At 43.2% G+C, this 18,364-nt stretch overlaps 1 long non-coding RNA gene across 1 annotated transcript; it reads left to right on the forward strand.

The window, feature by feature from the left end:
* The first annotated feature begins 1,930 nt into the window (after positions 1 to 1,930).
* Positions 1,931 to 3,282, forward strand: LOC115088881. The gene is made up of 3 exons (XR_003855957.1): positions 1,931 to 2,061; positions 2,516 to 2,540; positions 3,205 to 3,282. It is a non-coding gene; the product is annotated as an uncharacterized LOC115088881 (long non-coding RNA).
* Positions 3,283 to 18,364: the final 15,082 nt, after the last annotated feature.

Consider the following 18,364-nt stretch of genomic DNA (forward strand, 5'->3'; position numbering starts at 1 on the left):
TAGTGGCAGCCAATGGCCCGAGAGGGGGACATCACTCCTGGGACCCCTGTTGGACCCCCAGGAGCTTTAGACAAGTTTTTGGGGTTCGGGAGGGTGGATAATTGTAAATAAATAGATCTGAAGGGTTGGAGTGGGTTTGGTGGGTTTTTTTCTGTGTGCCCTTTCTCCCCCCTCTCCCCCCAAAAAATGATAAGAAACCCATATGAAATTTTGTGGGGTTTTCCTATCATTTTCGGGGACCCCTGATACAGGACGAATTAAGAAATATCGTTCAATATTTTAATTCTTCATAAAAACAATGCACATCCCTACAGTACACATTAGTGAAGATTTAATATGATTTGGAATGAGGAAAAATACACAAAGATGAGATTTATACAATGTACTCTCACCCTAGCTTGATAGCAACCTGGCAGAGAGTGCAACAAGCTAGGATGAGAGTACATTTTTGAAATCTCATATATGTGTTTATTTCCTCATTCTGAATCACATCAAATCTTCACTGATGTGCACTTTGCTGTTCGTACATCTGACTGTGAATGTAAAACTGCCCCCCAAACCACCACCCCAAACTGCCCCCAAACCACCACCAAAATCTCACCTCGAGTTACTAGATGACAATCCTATAGTGGTATAAATAGTTGTCTAATATGACAGCCTTCTAAAGAAGTTCTCTTTCTATTTCTTGTTCTCTCTTCCCCCTCAAAATATTATCCTAACCATGCCCCATTTTTTATCACAGGCACTATTCATGCTAAAAATTATAGCAAAATGATGAATCTAGGCCTTGGTGAGGTGTTTATCATATGGTGAGTACCTTATCATACTATAAGCACATTAACAAAAGATAATGGCACATAAAAAAAATTGTCCCATCTAGTCTGCCCAGATATTCCAGTCCACAAAATAAGGATACATGCCAGCTGCTGGAGCTTGAACACTTGTAGGATATTGATCCTTAGCCAAGTCTGTTTTAGTTGTTTTCTTAATTGATTCTCTACCATCTTATCACCATCAACTAGTTATCATTGATCCATTTGTTTTCTGGGGATACTTATCCTGCTGGTTCCATCCCAGCTACCCCATGACCTGCAGAACCACAGAGCATTTTTAACTATTGTTTCTCCTTATTACCTTTTCTCTTGCCTCTGTTCTTGGAGGAGTCAAGGGTAATACTGTAACCTCCCAATCCTGTTCCATCTACAGTTTCATAATGTAAGCATGAGATCCATGCCTATCTGGTGACCAGGCCTCACCAAACCCAAAATGAAAAGAAGGGGATAAACTCAAAATAACCCCCTCAAAGAAACTCCACAAAACCTACTTTCTCTTAAAAAGCACCCTGCAACTCAGGTCCAGCTAGCCCCTGTGGCAACAGGAACCATGGGAGGACAGTAGGCTCAGGAGTAGCAGCAAGCAGTTCCTCCTTGATCGGAAGCCTTGCTGGAACTGTCCTTGAACTACATATCTCAGGACATTTCTTCCCTATGACATCACTTCCTGTTTGTCCTGGACCCTCAAGAATTCCATTCCCCAGAATTCATGTGGTTACACTTCCTTTCCAGGTTCTCATATTCTCTCTTGAGATACTTATGGTGCCAAACAGCTGAAAATCCAGCAACACATAGGCTGATCTGTCACAGTAGATTATTCTAGGCATCTACCACTCAGTAAAAAGGTTTTTTGTGATGTTTCCTCTAAATCATCCTCCATATCATGATCCCTGGTCCTTGAAATTCATTTTCTATAGAAAATTTCACTTTCATAGAATTTACTGAAGCCTGTCAAATATGTGCATATTTCTGTCATATCTTTCCTTTGCCCTTTTTCTTCCAGTGACTACAGTTTTAGTGTTTTTCTTTATAGGGTTTATGTTGCAGGTCCTCTCTAATGTTATAAACCCTTCTCTGAATCATTTGTATGCTTTCAATATCTTTAAAAAGGTATGGCCTCCAGACTTCAACAAAGCACACAAGGTGGGATCTTCTTAGTGATCTCTACAAGACAATATTACCTCCTTTTCCTGCTGATGATACCACTGCCTGTGCAACCAAATAAACTGTAAGCATCCCCTGTTGTTTTATTATATTGACTGACTACCTTCAGCTCATCTGAGCTGATTAGTTTTAGATCTTTTTCTTGTTTAACCATATCCAATTCCTATCTTTGTTAATGATCATGTAGCTAGAACATTTTTGCATCTCAAATGCATGATTTCATTATTTTTAGCATTGAAGCTCATTTTCAAAACCCTTGACCATTCTTCCACTTTCTTAAAGTCCCTCTTAATAGTTTTCAACTCTTCCAACATGCTAATCCATTATCATTTTTTAACATCTGCAAATAATAATGTTTCTGACATATCCCTCTGCAATATTACTAATAAGGCTAATATAAAAAAGTGGTGCTTCTAGAGTATCTCACTGGTAATTTATGTTTACCTGAGCATAATCCATTGACCACCATTTTTCTTTCTTTCTTTCTTTCTTTCTTTGGTTTACATTCCACTTTTCAGGCACTTCAAAGCAGATTATGTTCAGGTATGATAATTGTTTTTTTTCTTTTGCTGTGGTATTTATATATATATATAAAATTATTTTTATAATTCTTATTTTGGTTTGGTTCATATGTCAAATCAGAATAAACATTAAATAATAATTTTAAAAAACCTCAAAGCAAAAAAAATAAAATTACAACATAAATACAAAAATGGGGTCACCCAAGTACTCTTCACTGCTTTAGCAGTTCCTGAGGCTTCTCTAAGCCCTTCTACTCTCCTCACCCCTGCCAATAACCCAGGACCAGAGCTAGAGGAAGGACGTACCTGGATTGGTCTGAGCAATGTCCAGCCAGAGTCTCCCAAGGCACCTTAGCCACTGCCCCCCAGTAACAAATAAGTTAAGGCTAGGATCTCCCTGACCTCCTCTTCCCCCTTCTGTGGGGGTCTTTATCCTATAAAGGGGCAGGAGTGATACCCAGTTATTCCTGCCTTACCAACTTTCTCTTTAAAACTGCCACTGGCTGGCCCTGAAACCAGTGTAAAATTTGATGTCAATAAACTGGCACTGGTTTCAGGGCCAGCCAGTGTATTTGTTTGTGCAGCCATGGAAAATAGACTTCTTTGTTCTGAACAACAATTTCTTCAAAATGAGTGTGCATTCTTATCCAATATTCAATGCTTTGTTCTACTTTCATATTATCCAGCTTGTTTACCCATCTTACATACAGAACAGCTTCAAAACTTTCCCTACATTCCAGAAAGACAGCATCTTCCACACTTCCCAGATGTATTAATTTTGTTATCTTATTTTTAAAAAGTCCATTAAATTTTTGCTACAGTATATTGGACCCTAAGAACCTAAAGGAAATATCTGAATAAGGACCAAGAAGAATGATTACAAAGAATCGCTTTGCTGTGTACATGTTTGTTATATCTGCAGGTGAACACTTTTTTTTTTTTTTTGCTAACTTATAGATCTTTATAATAAATTTAGTTCTTTCCATTTGGACAGTTACTTAATATTCTAGATGTTGATAAACCATCATTTATCAAAATAGTAAAGCTGATCAGACTATCACTTGATGCTTTCTGAAAAATGTAATATCCTTTTCTTCATCTTTTATTTCTGCTTATCAGTCTGTATTCAGCCATCTTGCACCCAGCAGTTGGCATGCATTATACAAAACTAGCAGTTTTAAAGATTTGTTTGTTTGTTTACTTCAATTGTGCCACTAGGCCTTCTCTTTTTATCACTGTACTGTTTTAGCAGATTCATTAGATTTGCTGATGTTCTAATCTTTGGTGAACCATGAATGACAGCCGATGTTATATTCTTTCAAAGCTGTTTTTCACACTATTTTTTTGCTTTAACTGATTGGGAAATTTAGAGATACTTAGCTCTGCATAATGTTCTGTCAGCAACAGAAGGTGCAGTAACACTTTCAGCAAGGCCCTTAATTTGTACATCAATTACCAAATGCTATAAAACTCTCAGATATCTGTCTGTTGCAAGAAAAGAAAAAAATTAGAGACCTTCCTGGGCTCATAGAACTTCTTAGAGTTTGCGAAATAGAAAAATATGTGTCTAGAGAAACCAAGAAGCAGACATGTTTGTGGAGAATTGCAAGTGTTAAGAGAAATTGCATTCCTATTGTAATGGGAATTATGCTTCATGTTTGAAATTTGAGCAATTTTAAAACTTCAAAAGGTGGATTTGTTATAAAGTTCATCTTCCTGTTGCTATCATATACATCCTATCATTTCCAAGATGTCTGCACTGTAGAAACTAAACTAAAACTTTTTTAAAATGAGCCATACGGCATAAATTATGTGCTCTTTATATTATGAAATAAAAATTAAGTTTTATTTACACAAGAAAAATTGCAGGTACATTGTTCTGTATTTTTTTTTCTACTGCCTGTTGAATTTTGGTGCTGCTCTGTCATCAGCTGAAAAGCAAAAACATTTGAAATACCTTACATATTTTAATGAAAAACTGAATCTTAATTTTAAAATGGATTTCTTTTCCTCTTTTATAAATTATTTCCAGTTTCTCACTATCCCTTCCCAGACCAGTTTCTCTCTATGCTCTCCTAACCAAAGTCTTCAATCCTCCTCCTTTTCCCAAACATATTCTCCCATATTTCTCTCTCTCTCTCTCTTCTTCCCTCCCTCAGTCCACAATTATTTTATACTCCTTTCCTCTTTGGTCTCTATATTTCCTTTATTTTAATATAATGTAGCTCTCATCAAAAGAGTACTTCATAGTAGGGATGTGAATCGGGCTTCGGACGATTGAAAATATCGTCAATATTTTCAAAATCGTCAGAAATCCGGGGCTCCCCCAAAATGATAGGAAAACCCCATGATATTGATCGTGGGGGTTCCCTTATAGTTTTCGGGGAGGGCGGGAAAAACGGCACACAAAAATAACCCCTAAACCCACCCCGACCCTTTAAAACTAACCCCTTAGCTTCCCCCACCCTCCCGACGCCCCCAAAAACGTTTACAGGTACCCGGTGGTCCAGTGGGGGTCCCGGGAGTGATCTCCCGCTCCGGGCCATCCTCCCGCTCCTGGGCCATCAGCTGCCACTAATCAAAATGGCGCCAATGGCCCTTTGCCCTTACCATGTGACAGGGTATCCGTGCCATTGGCCGGACCCTGTCACATGGTAGGAGCACTGGATGGCCGGCACCATCTTGTGCTCCTACCATGTGACAGGGGCTGACCAATGGCACCGGTAGCCCATGTGACATAGTAAGGGCAAAGGCTATCGGCACCATTTTGATTACTGGCAGCCGATGTCCTGAGTGCAGGAGATCGCTCCCGGACCCTCGCTGGACCACCAGGGGCTTTTGGCAAATCTTGGGGGACCCTCCTGACCCCCACAAGACTCAGTTCAGGAACAAATGTCTAGGCCTGGTTCCAGCAATGATGCCCAGTCCTGAAGCCTTGACCCAGTGCTGAGAACTATTTAATTAATTTATTTCTTTAAAATGATTTATTAAATGCATACTCTACAGATTGTGGCAGTTTACAATAAAACATACATAATTAGATATTTGCATGGCAATTAAAAAAACTAGCTTCTAGAGATAGTGCCTTTGAGTTTTGTAAAAGATACAATATATTCCTATGCAGTGTTAAATTAGAAACATCTGAAAAAGTAGCAAATTTTTGATACTATAAACTAGTATCTTGTAAATGAAAAAACAACTTTAAAGTCCAGTTTTTATCAAATTCCAAATCATAGGTATTGGTAACTAATAAAACAGTCATAACTTGTATCTATCTCTGGGATTCCTGAAGACAAGTAGTTAGATCAGGGCTTCTCAAACCTGTCCTGGGGACCCCACAGCCAGTCGGGTTTTCAGGATATCCACAATGAATATGCATGAGATAAATTTGCATATACTGAGACTCTGTGGTATGCAAATGTGGCTCATGCATATTCATTGTGGATACCCTGAAAACCCGACTGGTTGTGGGGTCCCCAGAACAGGTTTGGGAAGCCCCAAGTTAGATCTAAACTATCCAAAGAAACCCCAGGTTTCTCTAAAGGAGCTTTAATAGATTCACCTATACCACTACATGGAAGATAGGTAGAATCAAATAAGAAGAAACCTTCAACAATTTTATATAAAATTTCCTTAATATATCCATATGTGATTTCTTGGATGATTTCATAAAATTTAAAGAACATTAAATTCAATCTTCTTGAATAATTTCCATCTTTTCCAATTTATGATATAACAACTGTTTGTCCTTAACAAACCCAGATTTACAATTTTTCTCAAGCACAATTTTCCCTCTGTGCTCTTTTATAGACTGAGAGTGGGAAACAACTTTCAAATATTATTTATTTATTTATGGAATTTATATACCGGGAGTTCCTGTATACAATACATATCACTCCGGTTCACAGTTAAACGGTAATAACTACTGCCGTGTGGCAGTTTACATGGAACAAATTTTACATGGAAATTTTACATGGAAATTTTACATGGAATTTTACATGGAAATTTTACATGGAACAAAGTTTACATGGAACAAACTACTGCCGTGTGGCAGTTTACATGGAACAAATATTAAGTCTTCCATAGTGGATGTCTTATCTATCTTGACCAAAAGAGAGGATTTCAAACTTTTAATAGCTAACTACTTAGTTTCTAAAGTAATAAAGGGAGGCTGGATCAGAGTGGGAGTTGAAAATGTTCTTTGGGCACTTCTGGGACTAATCAACACCAGAACAAAGACAGATCTAATCACAACAGTTCAAGTAGAATGGGAAACACCTGCCAGTACCCTTTCATCCTCTGATATTCCTGTCAAATATCCCACTGCTAACATCTGGATTGAGTGAGACAGATGCCTCACTTTGAGCAGAAGGCATAGCCTCAAGTTCATTACATGTTGATGACATACTTGGAATAGATGTTGTGAATATATCCATCCTGGACTGGGTAAGTGCAAATGGAGCCACTATTGTTGGGAAAAATCAAGGAGCTCCTTTCCTTTTCTTACCATGAGGATACAGAAAGAAATTGGATGGAGGTCCACTTAAAATCTGCTTCTAGGGAATGCCCTTTTGGCTCATGGCTTCAGCCTGCTGGTGGTTACATGCTACAGGACACTGATTTTATGGGAAAACCTGGCTCCAATTTGATGATACCCATCCAGCAGCAAACACAAACTAGGCAGATGAAAATCCCAGCAATGGAGACAATGTGATGGTATCACAGACAGCAACCGCTCTGGCTCCATGTCCTCAAATCTGCAAGGCAGAGCATTGGTTATATAGGAAAATTGGTCTCCAACTGATGATATCACTCCAGCAGCAAGAACAAACCAGGCAGATTGAAATCCTGGCAATGGAGACAAACAGCAACCATTCTGGCTCCATGTACCCTGGCCTCTTTGTTTCTTATTTCTCAGGTGTCATTAAATGTATGTGCATTTTTGGTGTTGATGAGGGTGATATGTTACAGGAGGTGTTGGTTTATTGGGTAAATATGCTTGTGTTTATTTGGCATCCAATGTCTAGGTAGCCATTTATTTATTTATTTGTAGGTAGTTCTATACCACCCCTCTGAACAAAATGATTGGGGCAATTTACAATATTAAAATATACCTAACCTTTCAATATCATTGTACAATCATTTAAGACAGCATCATATTACAATCTTGCAATATTAAAACCATAATTAAACTTAAAACATCATTATATCATAAGGAAAAACAACCTCAAATTCCATCTTTAGAATATACAGAACTCAGCCTAAGTTATTTTGACCTCAAAAGCTTCTTTATGTAACCAGGTTTTTAAAGCTTTTTTATATAGCTGTGCATCAGACAAAGTCCTCAAAGCCTCTGATTCCTTGAAAGAAGGGGAAAGTGTATTCCATAATTGTGATGCTGCTACTCTGAAAGTTCTGGATCTGTTTTTTTCTTTTATTTTTTTTAATCAGAGAGTTTTATCGGTTGAGGTGATTGTTTTTTTTTTGGCTTGAGCAAAGGTTTATATGTGGATGATATTCTGTTACCTTCTCAAAAAACTCAACGAAGACTATTACAAGAAATTTCTTCTTGGCTTCTTGGCTAAAATTGAAAGTGTTGCGTCTGACTTATTAGCTGAGAATGTTGCCTTCCTAGCCTTTTGCTTGAGATTACGATCCTGTACTACATGAAAGGTTAACAACCTGTCATCCCACCCTATTGGGTATATGATTATGTAGCAACCCTTGGTAAAGCAGGAGGATCAAATTTCCAGCTAAAAAGAAAAAAACAATCTTTTAAAAGCTTAAGAGCTCATTCACTAAAGCCATGCAATTTCCTGTGTAACACTTTTCTTTTTTCAAAGGCAGACATCTGCAGGTGCAAAAACATGTTTTTGTGTTCAATTCACTAACACAAAATGCAGCTGAACATGGGTAAAAAAGAAAAACTGCATTGCAGGGTAGAAACTGTCACGAAACCTTGTCACTTGGCAGTATAATTTAGCATGAAGCTGAGCAAGTATACAACCACTCCTCCTATTTCCTGTCCTCCCCTGACCTTGATAGCACCCTATAAAAAGCACCTTCAAACACTGTATGCTCTCAATGCCAATGCTGAGAGGAGGAAGGAAGACAGTATTTCAACTAAGGAACAGAGATTTGTCAAAAGAATTAGAAAAATTAGAGGATGAAAATGAAGTTCCACGCGCAGGTCACCAGAGGCAGGCAGAGCTCCGGAGTCTCAATGCGAGGATGAGATGATGTGGCAAAGAAGAGGGATTCAGTTTTGTTAGGAACTGGGGAACCTTTTGGGGAAGGGGGAGCACATTGGGATAACCTGCAAAGAACTGCAGTTACAACCCCATAAAAGGAGTGGTATACCTGTATAGGGACTGTCAGTGAGCTGTGGATAAACTTACAGTAGAATGCTAGATTTAACCAATAATCTTATGATTCAAATTTATTAATTTTAGGGAGCATATACAGACACTTTCATAAGGAGTAAGTTAATTTTAATAGCAGCATAAGGTAAAACAAGGTTGAATTATATTTTTTTTGTTTTAGAGGGCTATTTTCCAAGCCGTGTTATGGGCTTTTCGCATGCGAAAAACACCATAACGCATGGTGTGATGCAAATTTAGAAAAGGGGTGGGATTTCTGGCCAAGTGGGCTGGCTTTAAAATGCCATATTACACAGTTTTAAAACAGCAAATAATTACATCTTTTTCAATAAGCTGTGCAACGTGGCTTTATCACAATAGGGGTAGATTTTAAATGAAGCGCGCGCGGCATACATGTGCGCGTGCTACCCGGCACGCACACATGTATGCCCAATATTATAACATGCGCGCGCATGTATGCAATCGAATTTCAGTTCTTGACTTTCATCAGATGTCCCATATATCCTACCAGTGTTTTGAAGACACAAATCGAATGAAGCAGTCTTCACATTTGTTGCTACACGGTATAACTACATGTTTCAATGCAGAGATTTATGCTTAACCAGGAACCAAAGATTTTATGCAATAGTGGATGCACAAATTTGGTGGCTTCAGCCCTGCAGGCGTGCAATAACTCCTCCTCATATTTATTGCCCTGAGGCAGCTCTCGACCAAAGAGCGAAACTCGGCCAGAGTCGGGCATATTTAATAAAGGGCTTTTTTCACATATTGATCAATGGCCTGTGAATGTAGATTAACTACTGTGACAGTTTCTTTCAGTTCCTTGCCCTGGGTAATTATCTTACACTGTTGATGGTTTAACTGAACTGAGATGCTATTCATAACAACTTGTAACTTTTGAGCACTATTCTGAAACATTTTCACAGAAACAGCATTCACTATAGAAATGGTAGAACCAAATAAAGAGCCCAAAACTGTGAAAAGAAGTGCTCCCATAGTAAATCCAGCAAAACTCTTGGATCTATCTTGATCTTTCCTGACTGGCTGAATCACAAGTTTCTCTAGCTGTTGCAATGTATTTTGTACATTTACTGTACATGAAACCATTGTATACTTTACAATATCATATGAGAAATGTTAAAATGACTTTTGGCCACATGGTGAAGATTTAGTGATCCATATACATTGGGGCAAATCTTTAAACTTACGCGAGGGCACAGATTTGTTCACGCAACCCGGCGCGAACAAATCTACGCCCAATTTTATAACATGCGCGCGCTGCCGCATGTTATAAAATCCAGGGTCGGCGCGTGCAGGGGGATGCACAATTGTGCAACCTGTGTGTGCCGAGCCGAGCAGCCTGCCTCCGTTTCCTTCGAGGCCACTCTGAAATCGGAGCGGCCTTGGAGGGAACTTTTATTTGTCCCCCCACCTTTCCCTCCCTTCCCCTATCTAACCCACCCCCTAGCCCTAACTAAATCCCCCCCACACCTTATTTCGTGGAGTTACGCGTGCCGCTGGTTCCCTGCCCTGGCACAGGCCGTTGTGCTGGAGCACTCGACCCCACCCCCGGACTGCCATCACGCCTCCAACCCTGCCCACAGATCTCTGCCATGCCCCCTGACACGCCCTCGGCCCACCGCCACACCCCGGACTTATTCAAAGCCCCGGGACTTACGCGCATCCCGGGGCTTGTGCCCACCACCGAGCCTATGCAAGATAGGCTCGGCGCGCGCAGGGGGAGGCAGGGGGAGGTTTTCGGGGGTTGCACGCGTATCTTACACGCATAACCCTTTGAAAATCTACCCCTTTCTGTTTAACTATCTGTAACTGGGTGTTAAATGAACTGGGAGTGTCCTGTAGCACAATTCCTGAGGTAGGAGGATCTTGGCGACCTCAGCTTCTGTCAGCAGAAACATCAGGAAAAGAATCTTCAGGGTTTAGTTCTCCATCTGTAAAAAGAAGTAATTTCAGGTCAGTAGATTGATATAATGGGAAGTGTATATAATATAGTCGGGTAATGAATAGGTAGTAAATGGTGTTCTACTTTTGAATGATAAACGAATGAACATCTCTAATAAATATTGCAGAAATAGCACCCGTGATAAAAAAGGGGGCATGGAAAAGCTAATTTTCATGATACTGCATCACATAGGTATTTACTGCAAATGGTAACTACACCGCTCCCTACTCACACACCTTATCTCCTCCAGCCTTTTCCACTCAGGTCAGAAACCTTGGGGTCACCATGGACAACCAGCTGAACTACAAAAGCTTCATTAACAACACCATAAAAGATTGCTTCTTTAAACTTCAAGTATTAAAGAGGCTAAGACCACTCTTATACTTCCAAGACTTCAGATATGTACTACAAGCAATCATTTTCTCGAAGATAGACTATTGTAATTCTTTGCTGCTTGGTTTACCCGCAAACACTCTGAAACCTCTGCAAATGTTACAAAATGCAACTGCGAGGATCCTAACTAAATCTAATAAAAGGGACCACAGAATCCTCTATAAATCCCTATCAATAATCCACAAAGCCATCTATAACTCCACTCCAATGGACCTCACCATCCCTTTACAGCTTCACTCCACCTCCCGTCCGACGAGACAAGCTCAGAAAGGCACGCTAAGAGCCCATCCTCTCAAGACTTCACTTAGCAAAAGAGCTATTTCCACTGCCGGTCCTAAACTTTGGAACTCTCTCCCACCAGACCTTAGAATTGAACAATCGACTCCCACCTTTAAAAAAAGACTAAAGACCTGGTTGTTTAACCAAGCATTCTCTTAATTTTAAATTCAATATCTAAGCTTTGATCTCCATGACGGTCCACTACTTTGTATATAATTACTCTCCTTCCCCTTTTTTAAGTTATTATTTATTTTTCCAAGTTCTATTTACCTTGTTCATTGTAAGACATTATTCTATATACTGTCAATCTATTGTTGTAATGTAAACCGAAGTGATTGGTAACTTTGTTACCAGAACTTCGGTATATAAAACTGTTAAATAAATAAATAAATAAATAAAATTTATTAGGGATGTGAATTGTTTTTTGACGATTTAAAAAAATCGTCAGATATTTTTTAAATCGTCAAAAATCGTTAGAGTGCGCGAAACAATAGAAATTCCCCCGATTTATCGTGAAAAATCGTTAATGGGGTTAGTGTCCACTAATGGGAGTTATTTGGGGGAGGGCGGGATAACCGGCACACCAAAACTCCTCCTAAACCTACCCCAACCCTTTAAAACTAATCCCTTACCTTCCCCCACCCTCCCGAACCCCCCCCCCAAAAAAAAAAACCTTTTAGAAATACATGGTGATCTACTGGGAGTCCCGGGAGCGATGTCCTGCTCTCGGGCCGTCGGCTGCCATTAATAAAAATGGCGCCGATGGCCCGATAAAAAAAACCCACCCCTTTTCTTCCCCCACCCTGCAAAACCTTTTACATGTACCTGGTGGTCTAGCTGGGGGTCCGGGATCCATCCCCTGCACTCATGCCCTCGGTGCTGGACTGGTTTCAAAATGGCGCCGATCGCCTTTTCCCTCACTATGTCACAGGGACCGACGGTCGGCCCCTGTGACATAGTGAGTGCAAAGGCGATCGGCGCCATTTTGCTTACTGGCAGCCGACGGCCTGAGTGAAGGAGATCGCTCCCGGACCCCCGCTGGACTTTTGGCAAGTCTTGTGGGGGTCAGGAGGGTCCCTCAAGACTTGCCAAAAGTCCCTGGGGGTCCAGCAGGGGTCAGGGAGTGATCTCCTTCACTCGGGCCGTCGGCTGCCAGTAAGCAAAATGGTGCCGATAGCCTTTGCCCTTACTATGTCACAGAGGCTACCGGTGCCATTGGTCAGCCCCTGTCACATGGTAGGAGCACAAGATGGCGCCGATGGCCATGTGACAGGGGCTGACCAATGGCACCGGTAGCCCAGTGACATAGTAGGTCAGAGGCTATCAGCGCCATTTGATACTGGCACGGAGGGTATGAGTGCAGGGGATGGCTCCCGGACCCACCCCCGCCCTCGCTAGACCACCAGGTACATGTAAAAGGTTTTTTTTTTGGGGGGGGGGTTCGGGAGGGTGGGGGAAGCTAAGGGGTCAATTTTAAAGGGTCGGAGTAGGTTTTTTATATCTGCTCGGGCCTCACTAAAAAAAAATTAGCGATGTAAATTGGAATCGGAACAGATTCCGATTCACATCTCTACCGATCAGATTTTGTTCTTCCCTCCAGCCGAACCAAATCGTTAATGATCGGGCACACGATTCACATCCCCTAACATTTATCACATTGCATGCTAAGTAATCTACTGCAGCACCAACTGAAAAGGTTTGAAGAAAGAGAGAGGCTCACAAAAAAAGTTAACTATTTATACCACTGTAGGGGGGGGCGGCACTAGTAACTTGGGGTGAGGTTTGTGGGGGGTGGGGTAGGTTTTAGGGGCAGTTTTACATGCACAGTTATACATAGAAACAGCAAAGTTGCCATCAGTGAAGATTTTAATTTACTTGCATCAAGCTAGGTAGAGAGAACATAGTATAAATCTACTCTTCTTTTACCTTTCATCACTCCAAATGACTGTAAATCTTCACTGATGGCAAATGTGCTATTTGTACATAAGACTGTGCATGTAAAACTGCCTCCCAAAAACTACCCTACTCTACAAACCTCATCCCAAGTTATTAATGCCCACTCTTACAGTGGTTTAAAAAGATCCATCATAAATGAGCCTCCACAGAGGCTCTCTCTCTCTTTCTTTTTCTCTCTCCCTCTCCCTTCCCCCAAACCACCATTTGTGATAAGGACAGGGCTGACACGCCATGTGCGGGGAGGACACCCATTAACATGGCGATCGCCCGGGGTCCTAGCTTCCCATCCCTCCTGGCCGTGCCACTCATCTCATCTGGGGATGTGGTGGGTGGCACAGGGAGCGATGGGAAGGGGAGGGTCTGGGGAGGCTGCGTCGATGAGTATCACGAGACTGGTGCCATCAAAACCTCGGCGAGCCCCGGGCTCGCCCCTTTTGCAAGCTGGCGCTCGCGATGGAAGGATTGCGGCCTCGGAGCATTTGTGACCCCCACGTGTGCAGCTAAGAGTTTGCGGCAGCAGCCTGCATTGCATCAACCCGGCACCCCCGCAGAGTGTACCATGGCACGATCCCAGGCAGGAGAGAGCCAGAGGGGACACAAAGGAGGACCTTGAATCAGAGGAGGCAGCGAAGCAGATTATAATCAGAGGAGGTGAGGCTAAACAAGAGGGGCAGCCAGATGCAGCAGAGGACTATTTAAAAAAAAAAAACAAAACAAAAAACAACCTGCGAGACTGTAGAAGAAGCAGGAGAAGGACCCAGGAGACAGAGGAGTACCAGGAGGCACTGGGGAAAGCACAGATTGCCGAGTCGAGGGCCTAAGGAACTGTTGACAGTTATATACATTCCCCTCTTGAAGGATGGGGAAAGGCCCCACAGTCAGTCGGAGCATTGAGGAGAGGACAAGGAGGCCTGGAAGGGAGCCTAGGACAACCCTCACTGGAACTGTAAGTAAGTGTGCGAGGCGCTTTAAACGGACGACAGCATGGCTGGGGGTAGAGCCCGTACCAGAAGGAGAGCTGCAAAACAGGGAGATCCCCGGGTGAACAGAGGAGACCGAACCCGAACAGGGAGCAAGACGGCCCCACACGAAGGAACGCTGTGGGCAAGGGGAAGAAGGGAGACCCAGCAGAGGAGCAGGAGAGGACAGCAAGGCGTGTCCCCCGCGAGAACAGCACAGGGCAGCAAAGGAGGTACAAAGGAACTACCCAGCGCCCCAAGGACATACACTGCAGTGGAGCAGAGTGAGGAGCAGTGGCAGAACGGTTTGCATCAAGGGAGCAGCGTGCCAGAACCAGCACAATGGCAAACATGGCCCACGTGGCCACCGGGACCACAGGGGCAAGCCACAGCGACACTCAGAGGCCAGGAAGCAAGCGTTCCTTGGCACATGTTGCCCATGCTCGCAGCAGCTTATCAACAGATGTGTCAGGCATGGGGTCAACTGCTGGCAGTCGGGAAAGGAGGGGCGGTACCCCACAATGTAGAGACAGCAGAAGTGGTCGAAGTGCCAGGAAATAGCCGGAGGATGGAGGAAGGATAAAACGAGGAAAGAGAAGACACACCAATGGTACAACCAGAGAGACAAGAGGCTTCGGAGGAGTTAACGGCAGTTAACAAAGACAGTAACATTACAAGCGCAGAAGGAAATATCCCAGACATTGGGGCGGAGAAAAGCACAGTCAGTACGTGGCGAGAAACGGAGTCTCGAAGTTCCCGACAAGAAAGGAAAAAAGGTACGAAGCAAAAAAGAAAGAGATCTGTGTCCAGCTCTGGCTCCTCAGAGAGCAAGTCTGAGGAGAGTGTCTCCTCAATGGACAATAGGGATGTGAATCGTTTTTTGACGATTTTAAAAAATCGTCCGATATTTTTTAAATCGTCAAAAATCGGTATAGTTCACGATACAATAGAAATTTTCACGATTTAGCGTGAAAAATCGTTACTTCCGTTAGTGTCCACTAACAGGAGTTATTTGGAGGGAGGGCGGGAAAACTGGCACACCAAAACAACCCCTAAACCCACCCCGACCCTATAAAACTAATCCCTTACCTTCCTCCATCCCCCCGAACCCCCCCAAAACTTTTTACGAGTACCTGGTGGTCCAATGGGGGCGCGGGGACCGATCTCCCACTCTCGGGCCATCGGCACCATTTTGGCTGCCACTCAAAAATGGTGCCTATGGCCCGTTTAAAAAAAAACCCACCCGACCCTTTAAAGATGACCCTTTAGCTTCTCCCACCCTTCCGATCCCCCCAAAACATTTTTAAATTACCTGGTGCTCTAGTGGTGGTCCCGGGAGCGATCTCCCATTCTCGGGCCTTCAGCTGCCAATTCATAAAGATGGCGCTGATGGCCCTTTGCCCTTACCTTGTGACAGGGTATCCGTGCCATTGGCCGGCCCCTGTCACATGGTAGGAGCACTGGCTGGCCAGCGCCATCTTTAAATCTCAAACCAACATGCGATCTCACTATATTTATAGATTCACATTACGTTTTCTCCTCCATACTCCAGCATTTGCATAAATGGAACAAAAGAGGATATATCTCAGGGACAGGAGAAGACATTACATATATAGGTGTTTGGACTCGATTGTTAGAACTGTTACAGGATAGAAAACAAAAAGGTTTGCAGACAGCAATCTGTTGGGTCAAGGCACACCAGCATGTAGCAAGTTGGGAAAATTTTGGGAATGCATTAGATGATCATTTAGCACGGGAAGTGACAGAAAATTCCTGTAAAGCATCTCTACCACAGATGCACATGTTGGCTGAGCATTTGGGTAAAGATGTTCAGCACGGAACATGTCAAGAGGAAATAGACAAATGGAAAGCAGCAGGTTGTTACCAAACACATTCAGGTAAATTTTGTGGAGCCTGGGTACACCCCAGCGATAAAATATGCATACCATACCATGCATTGCATCTCTTCCTCCATTCATTGCATTATCCCAGTCATGAATCATCAAAGGCTTTGTTCTCAAAGATATCAGCCATTGCCTGGGCATGTAATTTGTTAGAGGCTTGCCGGTTGGTTATGTCCCAATGTGCAAATTGTCAAGAGAATGTACCTCATCGAGGACTGCGGGTCCCCGAGGGGGTAATACCCAAGCCTGCAGGCCCATTTTTAGAATGGCATTGTGATTTTACTGATATGGTAGACAGACTATGAAACCATCGTTACTTATTAGTATGTGTAGATCATTTCTCCCAATGGATTAAGGTGGTACCGTGTAAGCGGGAGACTGCAGATGCAATGGCTCAAGTATTATTAATCACAAAAACCCGCCCAAATACTCCTATATTCCAGAAACCCTCACAAAATGTAACACACTCACAAAAACAGTAGATTTCATTGGTCAAAATTTTTTTCTTTTCAATTGTAACCACATATCTAGCAATAGGGATGTGAATCGTGTGCCCAATCGTTTTAATGATCAGGTTCGGCTGGGGGGGGGGGGGGGGGGAAATCTGATCGTTACGAGATGTGAATTGGATTCGGTTCTGATTCCAATTCACATCACTAATTATTTTTAGTGAGGCCCGCGCCGATAAAAAAACCCCCACCCGACCCTTTAAAATTAACCCCTTAGCCTCCCCCACTCTCCCTGACCCCCCCCCCCAGAACTTTTTACACATACCTGGTGGTCCAGGGGGGCCGCGGGCAGCGATCTCCCGTTCCCACGCTATCAGCTGCGCTAAAAAAAATGGCGCTGATGGCCCTTTGCCCTTACCATGTGACTGGGCAAAGGTAGCGTCGGTGCCATTTTGAATATTGGCAATACGGCCCGCTTGCAGGAGATCGCTCCCAGACCCCTGCTGGACCCCCAGGGAGTTTTGGCCAGCTTGGGGGGGCCTCCTGCACTCCGGCCGTATTGCCAGTACTCAAAATGGCGCCGGCGCTACCTTTGCCCACACAATGTCACAGGGGCCGACCGTCGGCCCCTATGACATAGTGAGGGCAAAGGTAGCGCCGACGGTCGGCCCCTATGACATAGTGAGGGCAAAGGTAGCGCTGGTGCCATTTTGAATACTGGCAATATGGCCGGAGTGCAGGAGGTCGCTCCCGGACCCTCGCTGGACTTTTGGCAAGTCTTGTGGGGTCAGGAGGCCCCCACAAGCTGACCAAAGTCCCTGGGGGTCCAGCGGGGGTCCGGAAGCGATCTCCTGCACGCGGGCCTTATTGCCAATATTCAAAATGGCGCCAGCGCTACCTTTGCCCTGTCACATGGTAAGGGCAAAGGGCCATCGGCGCCATTTTTTTTAGAGCAGCTGATAGCGTGGGAATGGGAGAACGCTGTCCGCGGCTCCCCTGGACCACCAGGTATGTGTAAAAAGTTTTTTGGGGGGGTGTCGGGAGAGTGGGGGAGGCTAAGGGGGTAATTTTAAAGGTTGGGTGGGGGGTTTTTTATTGGGACCATCGGCGCCATTTATATTAGTGGCAGCCAAAATGGCGCCGATGGCCCGAGAGCGGGAGATCGCGCCGGACCCCCCCACTGGACCACCAGGTAATTTAAAACATTTTTGGGGGGGTTCTGGAGGGTGGGGGATTTGTTTTAAAGGGTCGGGGTAGGTTTTAAGGTTGTTTTGGTGTGCCGGTTTTCCCGCCCTCCCCCTCCCCTGATTTACGATTTTTCACGATAAATCGGGGGAATTTCTATTGTATCGTGACTCTAATGATTTTTGACGATTTATAATATATCTGATGATTTTTTTAAATCGTCAAAAAACGATTCACATCCCTATCTAGCAATACCAATACATTGTTTGAAGGACCCACACTCTATGAGTTTGTATTTCAATCAAACTCAATCTGGTTATGGTCCATTTACGTTATTTAATTGTTGACCCCTTTTTATATTTTTATGTTTCAAAATTT

Source organism: Rhinatrema bivittatum, chromosome 3 (genome assembly GCF_901001135.1).
Source record: "Rhinatrema bivittatum chromosome 3, aRhiBiv1.1, whole genome shotgun sequence".
NCBI lineage: Eukaryota > Metazoa > Chordata > Amphibia > Gymnophiona > Rhinatrematidae > Rhinatrema > Rhinatrema bivittatum.